The sequence below is a fragment of the Dromiciops gliroides genome, chromosome 5 (genome assembly GCF_019393635.1).
Source record: "Dromiciops gliroides isolate mDroGli1 chromosome 5, mDroGli1.pri, whole genome shotgun sequence".
Lineage (NCBI taxonomy): Eukaryota > Metazoa > Chordata > Mammalia > Microbiotheria > Microbiotheriidae > Dromiciops > Dromiciops gliroides.
The window spans coordinates 133,165,182-133,180,800 of NC_057865.1; the positions used below are offsets into that span (position 1 = coordinate 133,165,182).

Genomic DNA, 15,619 nt, shown 5'->3' on the forward strand with positions numbered 1-15,619 from the left:
CACAAAATAATTTTTTAATATTCCCAGACTTCTTTGGGTTGAAGAGTAAGTGCTTAAATGAATAAACTGTATTCCATGGATGTGGACTACTCTTCCTAGAAGTTTTATGGTGAATGGTTAAAAAGACATAGCAGAGATTGAGAGAATAGCAGGGTCACAAGAAGAACACGTACAGATTCCAACCCATCCACACTTTCTGATTCTGTGGGGCTTGAATAAACTTTCCAATGGAGACTCATATACCATTCTGGGACTGTTCTCTAAATATCCTGACATTATTTGGTACTGACTAAGAAATAGAGTGATCATTGGAATAGGTTAGGCACAGGAGACACCGTAGTAAATGACTATAGTAATCTACTATTTGATAAACCCAAAGACTCCAGCTTCTGGGATAGGAACTCATTATTTGACAAAAACTGCTGGGAAAACTGGAAGATAGTATGGCAGAAACTCGGCATAGACCAACATTTTACACAGTATACTAAAAAAAGAACTGTGAAATCTAGATGCAGATTGAATCATACTGTTTCTACTTTTTTTTGCTTTTGTTTTTTCTTATTTGAGGTTTTTCCCTTTTGCTCTGATTCTTCTTTCACAGCATGACTAATGCAGAAATATGTTTAATGTGATTGTACATATATAACCTATATCAGATTGTTTGCTGTCTCAGGGAAGGGAGGGAGGGAGAAAAATTTGGAATTAGAAATCTTATAAAAACAGATGTTGGGGCGCCTAGGTGGCGCAGTGGATAAAGCACCGGGCCTGCATTCAGGAGTACCTGAGTTCAAATCTGACCTCAGACACTTGACACTTACTAGCTGTGTGACCTCAGGCAAGTCACTTAACCCCCATTGCCCCACAAAAAAACAAACAAACAAAAAAACAAATAAAAAAACAAATGTTGAAAACTACCCCTGCATGTAATTAGAAAATAATAAAATACTTTTATGATTAAAAAATAAATTTATAAATAAATATCTTGACATTGCTTAGAAAGTAGTGGAGCAAATGAACCATCCACTGGTTTTCCCTTGATTTTGCTATCTGATGGGCCTTGACTTATTATGCTAAATTTAGAGGTATTTTGAAATTACCCCAAGAAAATTCACTGAAGACTCATCTGAAATATTTCTGTAGCTATAGTGTTCCAGAGACTTTCTTTAGACCATTAACAATATGTAGCTTTATCACTCACAAAGGAAATTAATACCTGAACTATTGCTTTATAGAACCTAGCACAGTGCCTTTCAATAGTAGTCATTCAATAAATGTTTGTGGAAGGAAGGAAGGAAGGAAGGAAAGAAAGAAGGGAAGAAGGAAAGATATTATTAAAATGCATTTACACATTTAGATCTGTCTTTCACGTAGCTTTTACACAGAGTTCACTAATCTGGCAAACATTTTAATATCCAACTTACTCATTACTCAACAGCATGGTTAATAATTCCTTAAGAGCCCTTAAAGCTCTTGATGTGCCTCAAGGACCCTTCACACCCCTTTAAACAGCCCGTTCCCTCCTGTGAACTGCTTCTACCTATTAATTACTTTCGGCTTCTATAACCCTTTAACCAGAGTTGTTCTTTTTACTTTAGGGGCCTTTCTATGCTAACCCACTTTTCAGTATTGACCCTCTTACCCTCATGTACTTACCTGCATATCATCTTTCACTCCATAGATTCCCCAAGGCCAGATGGTATTTAAACAATATAAAAATGACCTAAAGTAATCAGTCTTATCACTTGGCTTGTCATCTGTTCTTCAGATGAACTGTGGCACTTTCTTCCCGGTGCCTAAGAATCCCTAGTTTCCTTCAAAGCTCAGCTGAAATGCCACCTTCTCCGAGAGGCCTTTACTGAGGCCCTTTGCTCCTAGAATCTCATTGCCAAAATTACCCTGTGTTTATCTTTTTTATATACATGTGTCTATTATCTCCCCTATAAAATAGAAGCTGTGTAAGGTCAGGAACAATTTCAGCTTTGTCTTTTTATCTCTAAGACCTAGCTCAGTGCCACTTAACAAATGTCTCATGATGGAATTGATTATTTAATTGGTGTGGAAACAAAATCTCACTAGCTGAGGCAGAGACAGAGGCAGAGGCAGGGATATCTTTATATACAACATAGATAGTAGATCTGAACAACCCATTTTTTCCCCTCTTCAAACAATTTACTGGGCCTCACAAAGGCAATAGCATGCCTGATGTCATCTTCCCTCTATTTTATATCCTCTTGGTTAACAGGGTCAGAGGTACATCAGTGCAGTCAGTACTCAGCAATGTTCAGGGTCAGGCTTTGGATGCCTCTTAAAGCCAAAAGGTATTCGAGAAGAATTCTATAGGACTAGGAATATTTAGAATCAGTTTAGTTCTCTATGAACCCAGCCATGTATTTGGGGAAAGGATGAAATGATAATTGGATCTTGTTGATGTGCTATGGTGATAGAAGTACTTGGGTCAGTTCTTTGATGACTCAAGAAGAAGATGACTTCTTTCTTCTTTTTTTTTTTAAACTCATCTCAAGTACACAGTCACAATTTACCTGGATAGTTTAGGTTTATGGTACAGGTGTGAAACAGATGTAGGTCTAAGATTCTTGTCAGCTTTAATATGTTGTTTTGAGATGGTTGGTGATTACTTTCTATCTTAATGAGATAAGTTATTGGCATCTGTGCTTTCCTGAGGTTTTTCAGTATTGAACCAGCTGGTTTTTTTTTTTTTTTAATGTATTTACCAAGATATGTTCACATAGCTCATCCAATCCCATTGGCTTTTTACGTAAAAACAAATAGTTGTTTGATGAAATAGAATTCCAAATGGGAATATCCAACCCTTGAAATGAAATGCACCACTATGCAAAGAAGAATTATGGACCTTACATAAAATGTCCATTGACTTTAATGAGCCGGATACTCCCACTGTGTAAGCTATGCCCTGGGAATAATTTAGGCTTTTTGGTAAGCTGCATTAACTCTTTTAGACCACTGGGGTAACGTTCAGCTCACTGAAGAAGTAGTTTGCACAGTGGGGATAATCTGTCTGTTTTATGTATATTTGAAATGAAGCTGTAGGCCAAGAGGTATTTTTTTTTTAACCCAGCCATGGAATTTATATTTTTTTTACTTCAAAAAGAGGACAAGCATTTTAGTATGATTGCTCTGAGCCCGTTTACATCACTCTTAGTTAAGATCACCTTCAAGTCATTTTTACACATTCGCGACATCATCATTGGACCCCTAAGCAAGGGAAACTTTCAATCCCCAAGCACTACTTAAAACTAAAAACCCATGGATTCCATTGCTCTTGAAGACTGCTCTTGCACACTTATGGTTAATATTTATCATTCAATTAAATTTAATTCCCATAAGTATTTATTAAGTGCCTACTGTATGCTAGGCAGCCCTTCCTCACAGTTTACAAATCCTTGACCGTGCTAGGTCACCCTCATTATGTCATTTGTTTGATCCACCATGCCATTGAAGACTTACTTAGACCCTTTCATTGTGCATATTCTTTTTACTATTTAGATGAATTGTATTATGTATGGAAAAGAATTGCAATTTAACTAGTATGGACACTGTCCCCAGAATCAGATCACCAGGCTTCTATACCTTAGCACATTAACAGTTGGCTGAGACCAGTGACTATTCAGATAATGGTGAAGTTCAAATAGCATATAAATTGTTCTGATACACATCTCTCATCTTTGGCAAAAATGGAAAGACATTCCTTCCAGGAATACAAAAATTAAATTTAAAGTAATTTTAGCTTTATATTTGAAGTTGTACTTTTACATGCATCTTAACTTTACATACTTAGTTAACAGTTGCATAATTCATCTGTGATGTGCAAAATGTAATGTGGTCGCCTTATTTCTTTCCCAAGGTTGGGGAAAATTAGCTGAGGTTTCTAATATATTTGTTACTTATAAATTAGAAGCTTTAGCACCAGTTTGCAGCATTAAGCATTTATAAAAGCATACCAAGTATTAGAAAAAAGAGAACACCTGAGTCAGAAAGTTAAGAAAAGGCCTATCGGCTTTGCAGATGCCGCTACAGGAAGTCCTCGTCTTGGTTCCACCTGCCGGGCGCCAATTCCTGCTGCCTCTGCCGTCGCCCCCAGCCCGGGCATCTGTGGCCATGGCCAATCCCAGCATGTACTTCAACATCGCCATCGATAATGAGCCCCTGGGCCGGGTTGCTTTCGAGCTCTTTGCAGACAAGGTTCCAAAGACAGCAGAAAACTTCCATGCTCTGAGCACTGGAGAGAAGGGATTTGGTTACAAGGGATCCTGCTTTCATAGAATCATTCCTGGATTCATGTGCCAGGGTGGTGACTTCACACGCCACAATGGCACTGCTGGCAAGTCCATCTATGGGGAGAAATTAGAAATGAGAACTTCATCCTGAAGCACACTGGTCCTGGCATCTTGTCCATGGCAAATGCTGGACCCAACACAAATGGCTCCCAGCTTTTCATCTGTACTGCTAAGACTGATTGGTTAGATGGCATGCATGTTGTCTTTGGCCAAGTGAAAGAAGGCATGAATATTGTGGAAGCCATGGAGCGTTTCGGTTCTCGGGATGGCAAGACCAGCAAGAAGATCACCATTGCTAACTGTGGTCAACTCTCATAAGTTTTTTTGTTTTGTTTTTTGTCTTAACCATCAAACCATTCCTCTGTAGCTGGAGAGAGCACCCCTGAACCCCATCTACTCTTATACCTTATAATCCTTGTGCTCTCACTTGCTGCAATTCTCTTTGGATTTCATTTCCTTTTTCCTTCCACAAGTTGGCTAAACAGAGTTAATTTTATGATTATGAAATAAAAACTAAACTACAAAAAAAAAAAAGGCCTATCTAGCCTAGAGCTCCAACCTGGCCTGCTTCTTTCTCCAGGTCCTCTACCATGAACCTGTCTGAGAGCGAAACTAAGAGTGGAAGCTTTCTCTGCATCAGGAGGAAAGACAGTCCTTACACACTGCTTCAAGCTAATTGGCTAGCATCACCCAAATCCATTGGTTCACCGGATTTGAGGGTGGTCCTGTGTTGAGGTCAGAGTTCACACCCTCGGGAGAACATACCCTCTTGAGGCCCAGGCAGTGGTTTTAATTGAATTACCTTTAAGTGAGTTAATCAGTGAAGTCAGTCAATCCAATCAATCCCCTCAAGCTGGGCCTTTGGGCTTTCCAAAACCCATTCTTTTCTCACACATCCTTGAGGCCTTTCTCAAATCCATACTGGCTGTGTCACCCTAGACAAGTCATTTAACTTTTCAGTATTGGAGGCAACTAAGACTTTAAATTGTAGAAAAGGTATTTCCTGTACTGAAGATGGTGGTGGTGGAATTCCCCATACAAATGGAAATTTGAGTCCATATTTTGAGTAAGTGCAGATATGTTCATGTGATATATATAGGCACACACTCACATATGTGTGTATATATACACATGTATATATGTCTATTTCAGTGTAAATATATCTACATACATGCATAGACTTGCATATATGGAACCCAGCTGGGTGGCTCATTGGATAGAGTGCTGGGCCTGGAATCAGGGAGACTTGAATTCAAATCTGGCCCCAGACATTTACTAACTGTGTGACCCTGGGCAAGTCACTTAACCCCAATTGCTTCTCTCACACACACACACACACACACACACGTATATGTAACATACTATATGAACATTATTTTATAACATAAAGTTGATAGTTTATATGTAATATGCATTTAATGTTAGAAATTAAATTGCAATTATAGTGTAAATTTTTTAATTACTGTCCTCTGATATTCCAATCGTATATACTTCACAGGGAAAGTCTCTGTCTAATAAATACAAATTGGAAGATTACTTTATTATAAAGTTGTTATAACAGAATATCAGGAAACATTCCAATCCCCTATTCACATTAGGTCATTCAGATTTATATTTCTCTTTGATGTCTTCAACTCATCTTGCCATCTTGCTTGATTTAGTCTACAAAGTGGTGAAAGGGTTAAATTAAAGATGAAATAGCATTAAGAAGAAAAAAATCATATTTAAATAATAAGCTTGTCTATACTGTTGGTTCCAAACTGTGGCATTCCTATTGCATGTACAACTTCAAATATAAAGCTAAAATTATTTTAAATTTAATTTTTGTATTCCTGGAAGGGATGTCTTTCCATTTTTGCCAAAGATGAGAGATGTGTATCAGGACAATTTATATGCTATTTGAGCTTCACCATTATCTGAATAGTCACTGGTTTCAATTATTATAATTATTAGGGGAAAATATATATATCTTTCACCCCTGATTCTGCTTAAATATTTTTGTTTTTCAAGTTTTGAAAACATTTACATATTTACATCCTTGCTCATAGAATTAGATAGTAACTATTAAAAAAATTGATTTGTCAAACTATTAGGCGGGTTCTATGGGTGGATTTTTATGTTCCTCTGACAAATTAATCCCTCTGAGTCTCTGGAGAAGGCACAAGAAAGAAAATGAACAAGTATTTACCTAAAATTTAGACACTTTGCTAGGTGCTATGGAAAACATGAAACTGAAAGATGCCTAGCAAAGTGTCTAAACTCTCGTCACTAGGTGGCAGAGTGTGGCAGTTAGGTTGGGACTGTGACTTAGAGCTCAGGCAAGGAGTTCAGAAGACCAGAGTTTGAAACCAGCCTCTAGCACTTACTAGCTGTGTGGCCCTAGATGTGCAACTAGATAGCACAATGGATAGAGTGCAAGGTCTGAAGTCAAAAAGACTCCCCTTTCTGAGTTCAAATCTGACCTCAGACATATGTTAGCTATGTGACCCTGGGCAAGTCACTTCACCCTATTTCCCTTTGTTTCTTTATCTGGAGAAGGCAATGACAAACCACTGCAGTATCTTTGCCAAGAAAACCACAAAATGGCATCAGAAAGAGTCAGGGGCAACTGAATGACAACAGCAAGTGGTGTTGACTTTGGGTCAGCCTTCCTCTGAAACAGTTTTCTCATCATTAAAGTGGGGATAATAACAACACTTTTGGGGGTGCTGTGAAGATCCAATAAGATAATCATAGTCATAATAATACATTTGTATGGCACAAGCCTGCAAGGTGCTGTCTAATTGAATCATCACAACAACCCTGTAAAGTGAATGATATCACATGCTTTGGATATCAGTGGATATTATTATTATTTTTTTTAAATGTATAAGGTATTTTATTTTTTCCGTTACATGTAAAGATAGTTCCCAACCTTTGCCCATACAAGCTTTACAATTTCAGACTTTTCTCCCTCCCTCCCCTCCCTCCCCCCCTCCCCTAGACAGCAGGCAATCTGATATAGGTTATGTCTATATATCTCTATACATATACATATAGATATAGATATATACACACACACATATATATATACACATAATAACATTAATCCTATTTCTGTATTAATCCTGTTACAAGAGAAAAAATCAGAGCAGTGATGCAAAACCTCAAAATAGAAAAAAAAAAAAACCCAACAGCACCCAAAACAAAAGAAATAATATTGTTCAATCAGCATCTATACTCCACAGTTCTTTCTTTCTTTTTTTTTTCTTGGATTTGGAGATCCTCTTCTATCATGAGTTCCCTGGAACTCTTCTGTACCATTGCATTGGTGAGAAGAATATAGTAGGTCAACACTCAATGTTGATGATACTGTGTACAATGTTCTTCTGGTTCTGCTCATCTCACTCATCATCAGCTCACGTAAGACCCTCCAGGTTTCTCTGAACTCTTCCTGCTCATCATTTCTTACAGCACAATAGTATTCCATTGTATTCATATACCACAACTTGTCCAGCCATTCCCCAATTGATGGGCACCCCCTCAACTTCCAATTCCTTGCTACCACATAAAGAGCAGCTATAAATATTTTTGTACATGTGGGTCCCTTTCTCCCTTCCATGATTTCTTTGGGCAAAAGACCTAAAAGTGGAATTGCTGGGTCAAAGGGTATGCACAGCTTTATTGCCCTTTGGGCATAATAGTGGATATTATTTTTAAAGGTGGGAGCGGGGAGCGAGGTTAAGTTAAATGGTGTGTTCATGATTACCCAGCCATGTGTCAAAGGTGGTTTCTGAAGCTAGATCTTTCTGGTTATTATCACAACGTGGATAACTGGCTCCTACTCACCCCAAAATAGTCCTTTCAGTGAAGCATGTATCATTTTCTTTTTCAGAGTGATCATAGTATATTGAAGAAAGAATACTAGATAAGAAATCAGACGTCAAAAGAGATTGCATGGTTCTAACTGGGGAAGGAAGAGACTATCTCTTTGTATGAACCACCATTCGTAGGAATTTCCCTTTAAAAAAAAAAAACAAACCTAGGAGAAGAATATAATGGGGAGAGGAACATTCACTGTTGTAACAATATTCCCGATATTGGTTGTCTGTCCTGTCCCTTTCTTGTGTTCCTAGAACTATTTACACAACTTCTTAGAACTTCAGGATAGTGTACATTATCTGGAGCTGTAAAGGGGCATTGTGGTGCTGATGACAGAATGGAAATGCAAATAGAAAGAATCATGGTTTTCCCTAGCCTCAAAAAGACTAAACAGGAATAGTCACCATGTTGGGGACACACTGTCTGCCCCTTGAGGTAGGGAAGAGATGAGTGGAATTAAACATTCTTAATTTGTTTAAGAGAAAGAGTTGGATACCTTCTGTTAGGAAGGTTCTTACACATGGATAAGGAAGACTTTACATGTTAGCCAGGAGTAGATATAGGCCTTGCAAAAAGAACAGGAAATGTGTTGACTAGTCCCTAGGCTTGTCAGCCTGCCTTGAGCCAATACATTGTAAGTAGCTGTAACACTGAGGCAATAATAGCAGGAGAAGAATTGTAATGGCAATGGAGGAAGGGGGAAGATGCCATGTAAAGGTAGCAGATATTGGGTTGTGGACCACAAGCCAAGGGTAATTTCAATCTTGGATATGTAGCAACCAGAATCAGATTGCAAACGGGCATAAAACCATAATGAGGAGAAAATTTAGACATTGCCCTTCACTGGTAATGTGAATATGGACTGTGTTGATATAGAGGAGAGGGACTGATTCATCAGTGTCCCCAGTTTCTTTCCCCACTTGTAGGGAGGGTGACCTTTTAAATCTGAGATAACTATACAGATCTCTGAGGACTCACAATATGACTGTAGGACTATAAAAGTCTCTGGGAATAGTGGGAACTCACCAGAGAATGAAGGGGAAATATTGTTGATTAACCACTGGTCTCCCTCTCATTGTACATATCCCTTTCAGGTATCTTAGGTTTGATCCTGTCACCATTCTACTAAAATAAACCCCCAGGGGCAGCTAGGTGGCACAGTGGATAAAGTACCCACCCTGGATTCAGGAGGACCAGGGTTCAAATCCGGCCTCAGACACTTGACACTTACTAGCTGTGTGACCCTGGGCAAGTCACTCAACCCCCATTGCCCCACAAAAACAAACAAAACAAACAAACAAAAAAAAGAAGGTACTTAAACCCAGCTAACTAAAAAATAAAATAAAAATAAAATAAAATAAACCCCCCAAACAAACAAAACAAAATCTCTGTTTAATATTTGTTTCTTAAGGAAAAAAGTATAGTGATAAATGTTCCCTGACAGTGCAGCTGTGTTCCAGCTTAAAACTCGAAATAGAGAAATCTAAATTTGCAAAACAGATTAGACACTTAAGACTTCATGAAGCATCCTTTGTAAAATAGCTAACTCATTGTTCCTTTAAATAATGAGATTAAAGGGAAATATTAGCAGACCTATGATGAAAATCAGCAAGAAATCAAGTTATTGAATCTATGAAATTAAATTATAAGTGAATGGAATATGGATTTGATACCTAGAAATTAATTTTATGTATACACTGATAACCTTACAAGTTATAACCTTATATAGAAACTATATAACCTTAGAGTTTACCAAAACCTACCTCATGAAAGGATACAGAGGCCCTTAGGTTCTCTAGATCTCAGCTTCTTAAACTGTGAGTTTCAACCTCACATGGGGTCATGTAACAGAATGTGGGGGTCAAGAAAAATTTGGCAACAGTAAAAGGTGCCAGATCTAGTCCAACCCCTCCTTTTATAGACAAGGAAATTCATCTATAGGCCCAGGGAAGTTGTAACTTTCCTAAACTGACACAGGTTGTAAGTACCAAGGGCAGCATTTGACTCAGGTCTTCTTACTCCAGGACCAATATTCTTTCCATTGTAGTATGTTACCTCCTTTCAGAATCCAGTCCCTGCTTTCTGACTCTCCAAAGCTCCATACTGTAGACATCTACAATGAGTATGGGGGCAGCTAGGTAGCGCAGTGGATAAAGCACCGGCCCTGGATTCAGGAGGACCTGAATTCAAATCCAGCCTCAGACACTTGACACTTACTAGCTGTGTGACCCTGGGCAAGTCACTTAACCCCCATTGCCCCACATAAAACAAAAAACAAAACAAAACAAAAATACAATGAGTATGGGATGCTAGAGGTAGCATATGTAACTTTTTGACATTCCAATATCCTTTTAATCTTTCTGTCTTCCTCCTTCCCACTTTCCAATTTTTCTTGGGCAATAAAATGGTTAACACACACACCCCCCCCAAAAAAGATTTAGCCACTATTTTTTATTGATCTTCCAAGGGTAAGCAAAAATAAACAGCCTACTCCATGAGTATCCATAGGAACATACATTTGTTGTTGTTGCTTGGTTATTTTCAGTCGTGTCTGACTCTTTTTTTATGACCCCATTTTGGGGTTTTCTTGGCAGAGATACTAGAGTAGTTTGCCATTTCCTTCTCTAATGTATTGTACAGATGAGGAAACTGAGGCAAACAGAATTAAATGACTTGCCAAGGGTCACACAGCTAGTAAATGTCTGAGGCCAGATTCAAACTCAGAAAGATGGGTCTTCTTGATTCCAGTTCCAACACTCTTATCTGCGGTGCCACATAGAGTAAATTTATGAAAGTTAAAGTGACTGGATCTATTAATATAAGATGTATGGTAAGACTTCCACTTAAAATCCTATTCCATTGCCTCATTGTGACTCTGGGTTGTCAGAAGTTACGCTACCAATGGAATACAAGCTCTGAATGGAAAGGTTTCTATTATAAGTCTGCAATGAGGGGCAGCTAGGTGGCACAGTGGATAGAGCACCAGCCCTGGAGTCAGGAGGACCTGAGTTCAAATCCAGCTTCAGATGCTTGACACTCACTAGCTGTGTGACCCTGGACAAGTCACTTAACCCCAATTGCCTCACAAAAATAAATAAATAAGTCTGCAATGGCTGATGGCTAACATCCAATGATGAGCCTTAGCTTAGCACAATGCCTGGTGCTTAATAAATGTTTATTGACTGATAGTACTTTGGAAAAGCTCATCATCAAAAGGTTAGCAACAGGAGATATATTTTTCTTTAGCCATAGCAACCATGAAGATGGTCTAAAGAGATGAAGAGGGCTTGCTCTTTGCAGTAAGGGGAAAAAAAAAAGAATACCCAGAGTGACAAAATTATCAGTCCTTTTACATTGTGCTTTAAGGGTTGCAGAGTATTTTACATAGGCTAACTAATTTAATCCCCACAATAATACTGTGAGGTAGGTGCTATTATTATATCCATTTTACAGATGAGCAAACTTGCCTAGGGTCACACAGCTAGTAAGTATGCAGGGCAGATGTCAAATGTGGGTCTTTCTGATGTAAAGTCTTAACACTTAAGACTATGGGACTCTTTCTTGAGGAAGAGAATTCAATTTGCATGTAAGTTCACTCTAGAGTAGTTCAAGGGGTTTTGGTTAATTAAGTATCAAGAGGATCTTGGTGTAAAGGAGTTTCATCTGTAAGATGAGCTCATCTAAGTATGTTATAATGGAAAATTTCCTTGATTGAAAGTGAAGACATTGAAATGCCAGTTTTAGCTCTGCTACTCTCTTGCTGTGTGATCTTGGACAAGTCAAGTAACCTCTTTAGGCCTCAATTGTCTTAACTAATGATCCCATAACATAATGTTCTATGAAAAAAATTAATTTAATTAAACAAATACTAAGTGTCTACTTGATATAAACCATTATGTTAGGTACTATAGGACTTTCCAATTAAGATATTGCAATATTTAATCCCTTTTTACCTTTTGTACTATCTATGAATTCACTCCTACATCAAGAATTGTATGTTTTTAGAAAAAAAAAATCACATGTACTTATCTTTATAACATTTTTAACAGTTTAATTTTTTTTTGGCAGAATGTGTTTGTATATACACACAATAAGAAAAACACAAATAAGTTTAATAAAATGGAACATGATAAATACCTAATAGATACGCAAGGTGCAACAATAGTTCAGGGGAAGAAGAGATCATTTCCAGCTTTAGGAATCCTGGGAAAACTTTACGGGAGAGTTAGTCTTTGAGGGGGAAATAGAAGGATATGTAGGATTCCACAGAGGAGGGAATTCCAGGACAAGGATAGCATTCACAAAGGCTAAGGGGCGGGAAAACCTGAGGCATGCGTGGGGAATGGGAAATAGTTTAGTTTTGGCTGGGGCGTACGGTTCATAAAGAGGTTTAACATGGGAAGATATTGGAAAAATCTTTTTTTTTTTTTTTTTGCAGGCAATAGGGGGTTAAGTGTCAAGTGTCTGAGGCTGGATTTGAACTCAGGTACTCCTGAATCCAGGGCCAGTACTTTAACCACTGCGCCATCTAGCTGCCCCAGAAAAATCTTTTAAAGCTAGAAAGAGTCTTCCTTAAAAATTTGGGCTTGATTGAGTATACAGTAGAGAATAATGGCAAAGTTTTGATGAAAAGAGTGAGTGACCTGATCAGATCTTTGTGTTACGAAGATTAATTTGGCACCAGTGTGTAGGAATCCTTGGAAGGAGAGAGATTTGAGGTGGGGAGATCAATTAGGAGGCTATTAAAATAGGCTCCTAGTTTTGACAAAAGGTAATAAGGCCTTATACTACAATCCTGGCAGTGGGAACTGAAAGGAACAGATGAATGTAAGGGGTCTTCCAGAGGTAGCATTAGAAGGACCTAGAAACTGGTTTATCCAGGATAAGACTGGTAGAGAGAGGGTGGAGTCCAAAGATGACCTAGGGAAGGGAACTCTCCCCCAATGCAAATCTTAATTCATCTATTATTTTGTAGATCAATTCTAGGGAGTTACTGGAAGCACATAAAGACTTTGTAATTGTCTTCAAATCTATCATTTTTACAACACTACCTGCTTGACCTTGGGCAAGTCTTGTGGGAATAATAGCAAGGAGGCCAGTGCCACTTGTTGAAGAGTACTCATAAGGTAATAAAGTGTAAAGACAAAGGGTTCTGAATGCCCAGCTGGGGACATTGTATTCGATCCTACAGATTATACAGTGTCATTGGAGTTTATTGAGTGAGGGACAGTGGGTTGGGATTTAGGAAAATCATTTTGACAATAGAGTGGCGGATGACTGGAGTGGGGGAGACTTGAGGCAGGAAGACCAAATACAAGGTGATTTTAGTCCTCTAAGCATGAAGTGATGTGGGCCTGCACCCGGGTGGAAGCAGTTTCAGAAGGCAGAAGGGAAAGTATGTAAGAAATGTCAGGGGGCGCTGCTAGGTGGCGCAGTGGATAAAGCACCGGCCCTGGATTCAGGAGGACCTGAGTTCAAATCTGGCCTCAGACACTTAACAATTACTAGCTGTGTGACCCTGGGCAAGTCACTTAACCCCAATTGCCTCACCAAAAAAAAAAAAAAAAGAAATGTCAGGAAGATAGAATCAACAGGTTTTGAAAACAGATTAGATATGGGAAATGGGAAAGAATGAGGAATTGAGGATGACACTTAAGTTGTGAGCCTGCATGATTTGGAGTATGGCCACTAAGAAACTTGTGACAAATGTAGAATTTTGTTGTTGAGTTGTTTCAGTTGTGTCTGACTCTTCTGTAACCCCATTTGTGGTTTTCTTGGCATAGATACTGGAGCGGTTTGCTATTTCCTTCTCCAGTTCATTTTACAGACGAGGAAAGTGAAGCAAACAGGGTTAAGTGAGTTGCCCAGGGTCATACAGCTAGTATCTGAGGTAGGACTTGAACTCAAGTCTTCCTGACTTCCAGGCCCAGCAATCTATCCACTGAGCCACCCAGCTGCCCAAATATAGAATACTTTTCTCAAAAAGTTGGCAGAGAAAGTGAGATATGATTGCTTAAAGGTAGCGCAGAGATAAGAAAAGTATTTCTTTTTCAAAGAATTGGGAAGATCTTTGTTCATACAGTGAAGGATGCAGAGAAGAAGGAAAGATTAAAGATGAAAGAGAGAGGAAGATTTATGGACAATGTCCTGTGGAAAAGTGAAAGGGATAATAATTAGAACCAGTATCACACTAATATTATATCACACACTACAGATATTCTCGTTTGAGCCTCAAACCTGCGAGTATGTTCTATAGGTATTATTATTCTATTTTGCAGACGAAAAAACTGAGTCTAAGAGAAATTAAATGACTTGCCTGTGGTCACATAGTTAGTACCAGAGCCTTGGAGTCCAAGCCAGGTCTTCCAAATTACCATCCCAACCTCTGTCCACTCTACCTTGCTACCTCAGCAGGCAGACAGGAAAAGGGTTAAAGTTTTCAAGGAGCAGAGCCACTTCTTCCTTTGAAATACCAGGGGGTACACAGGAGGTGATGGGAGAAAACATATAGCTTCTGAATTGTGGAGAAAAAAACCTAGATGTCTTTGATCCTATTATATGAAATGAGTTGTGTGGTTTTTTTTTTCCCTGAGAGCTTAGGAGTCTAGGACTAAAGAGAATGGGAAAGATTCATGAGAGTTGCTTTGGGGAAAATGACAAGAAGACCCTAAGAGTTGCATAAAATCAATCAATCGAGAAGAATTTTCTTGGGTGCCTGTCTTGTTCCAGGCACTGAGTATGCAGAGGTGCAAAAATGAAGCACACAACTCCCCTCACAAAGCTTACGTTAATTACACTAGTTAGGCTTACCAGGCATTAGTGAAGGCTCACGTGAAGTGAAGTGACATGGGTTTATAAGAAGTGCTTCCTATCAGTGAATGGCTTTCTCCTATTATGGTGGTGGTTATACCAGGATGAAGATAAACAGAGCAGGAAGAAAGGCAAGACCAACATTATGAGATTATGGGGTGCTGGTGAGCAAAAGGTTGAAGTGACTGGCCATGGGAACTATAGACTGACTGGTCTGGCCCCAAAGGAAACCAGAAGGGTGATGATATAGGAGAAAAGGAATAGGTCAAAGCTGGTTATTGATGAAGAACCGCAAGGGAGGGAGGATCAGTGGCAGGATCTAAAATGTTAATCAAGGGGCAGCTAGGTGGCACAGTGGATAAAGCACTGGCCCTGGATTCAGGAAAACCTGAGTTCAAATCTGACCTCAGACACTTGACACTTACTAGCTGTGTGACCCAGGGCAAGTCACCTAACCTCCATTGCCCTGCAAAAAACCAAAACAAATAACAACAAACAAACAAAACAAGAAACAAAACAAAACAAAACAAAACACAAAAAACTATCTTTAAAAAAAAAGAGAGAGAGAATCTCAGTTTGGCATCCTGAAGGTAGCCTCATTCTAAGTGACCCCTACTGTGTGACAAAGGAGG

The 15,619-nt window shown here is 38.8% G+C and overlaps 1 protein-coding gene and 1 pseudogene across 1 annotated transcript in view; both read left to right on the forward strand.

Moving 5' to 3' along the window:
* The window catches only part of TFEC (transcription factor EC), a 206,942-nt gene that overhangs the window by 71,293 nt on the left and 120,030 nt on the right, over nt 1–15,619 (forward strand). The window lies entirely within an intron of this gene.
* On the forward strand, nt 4,138–4,796 carry LOC122728994 (annotated as a pseudogene).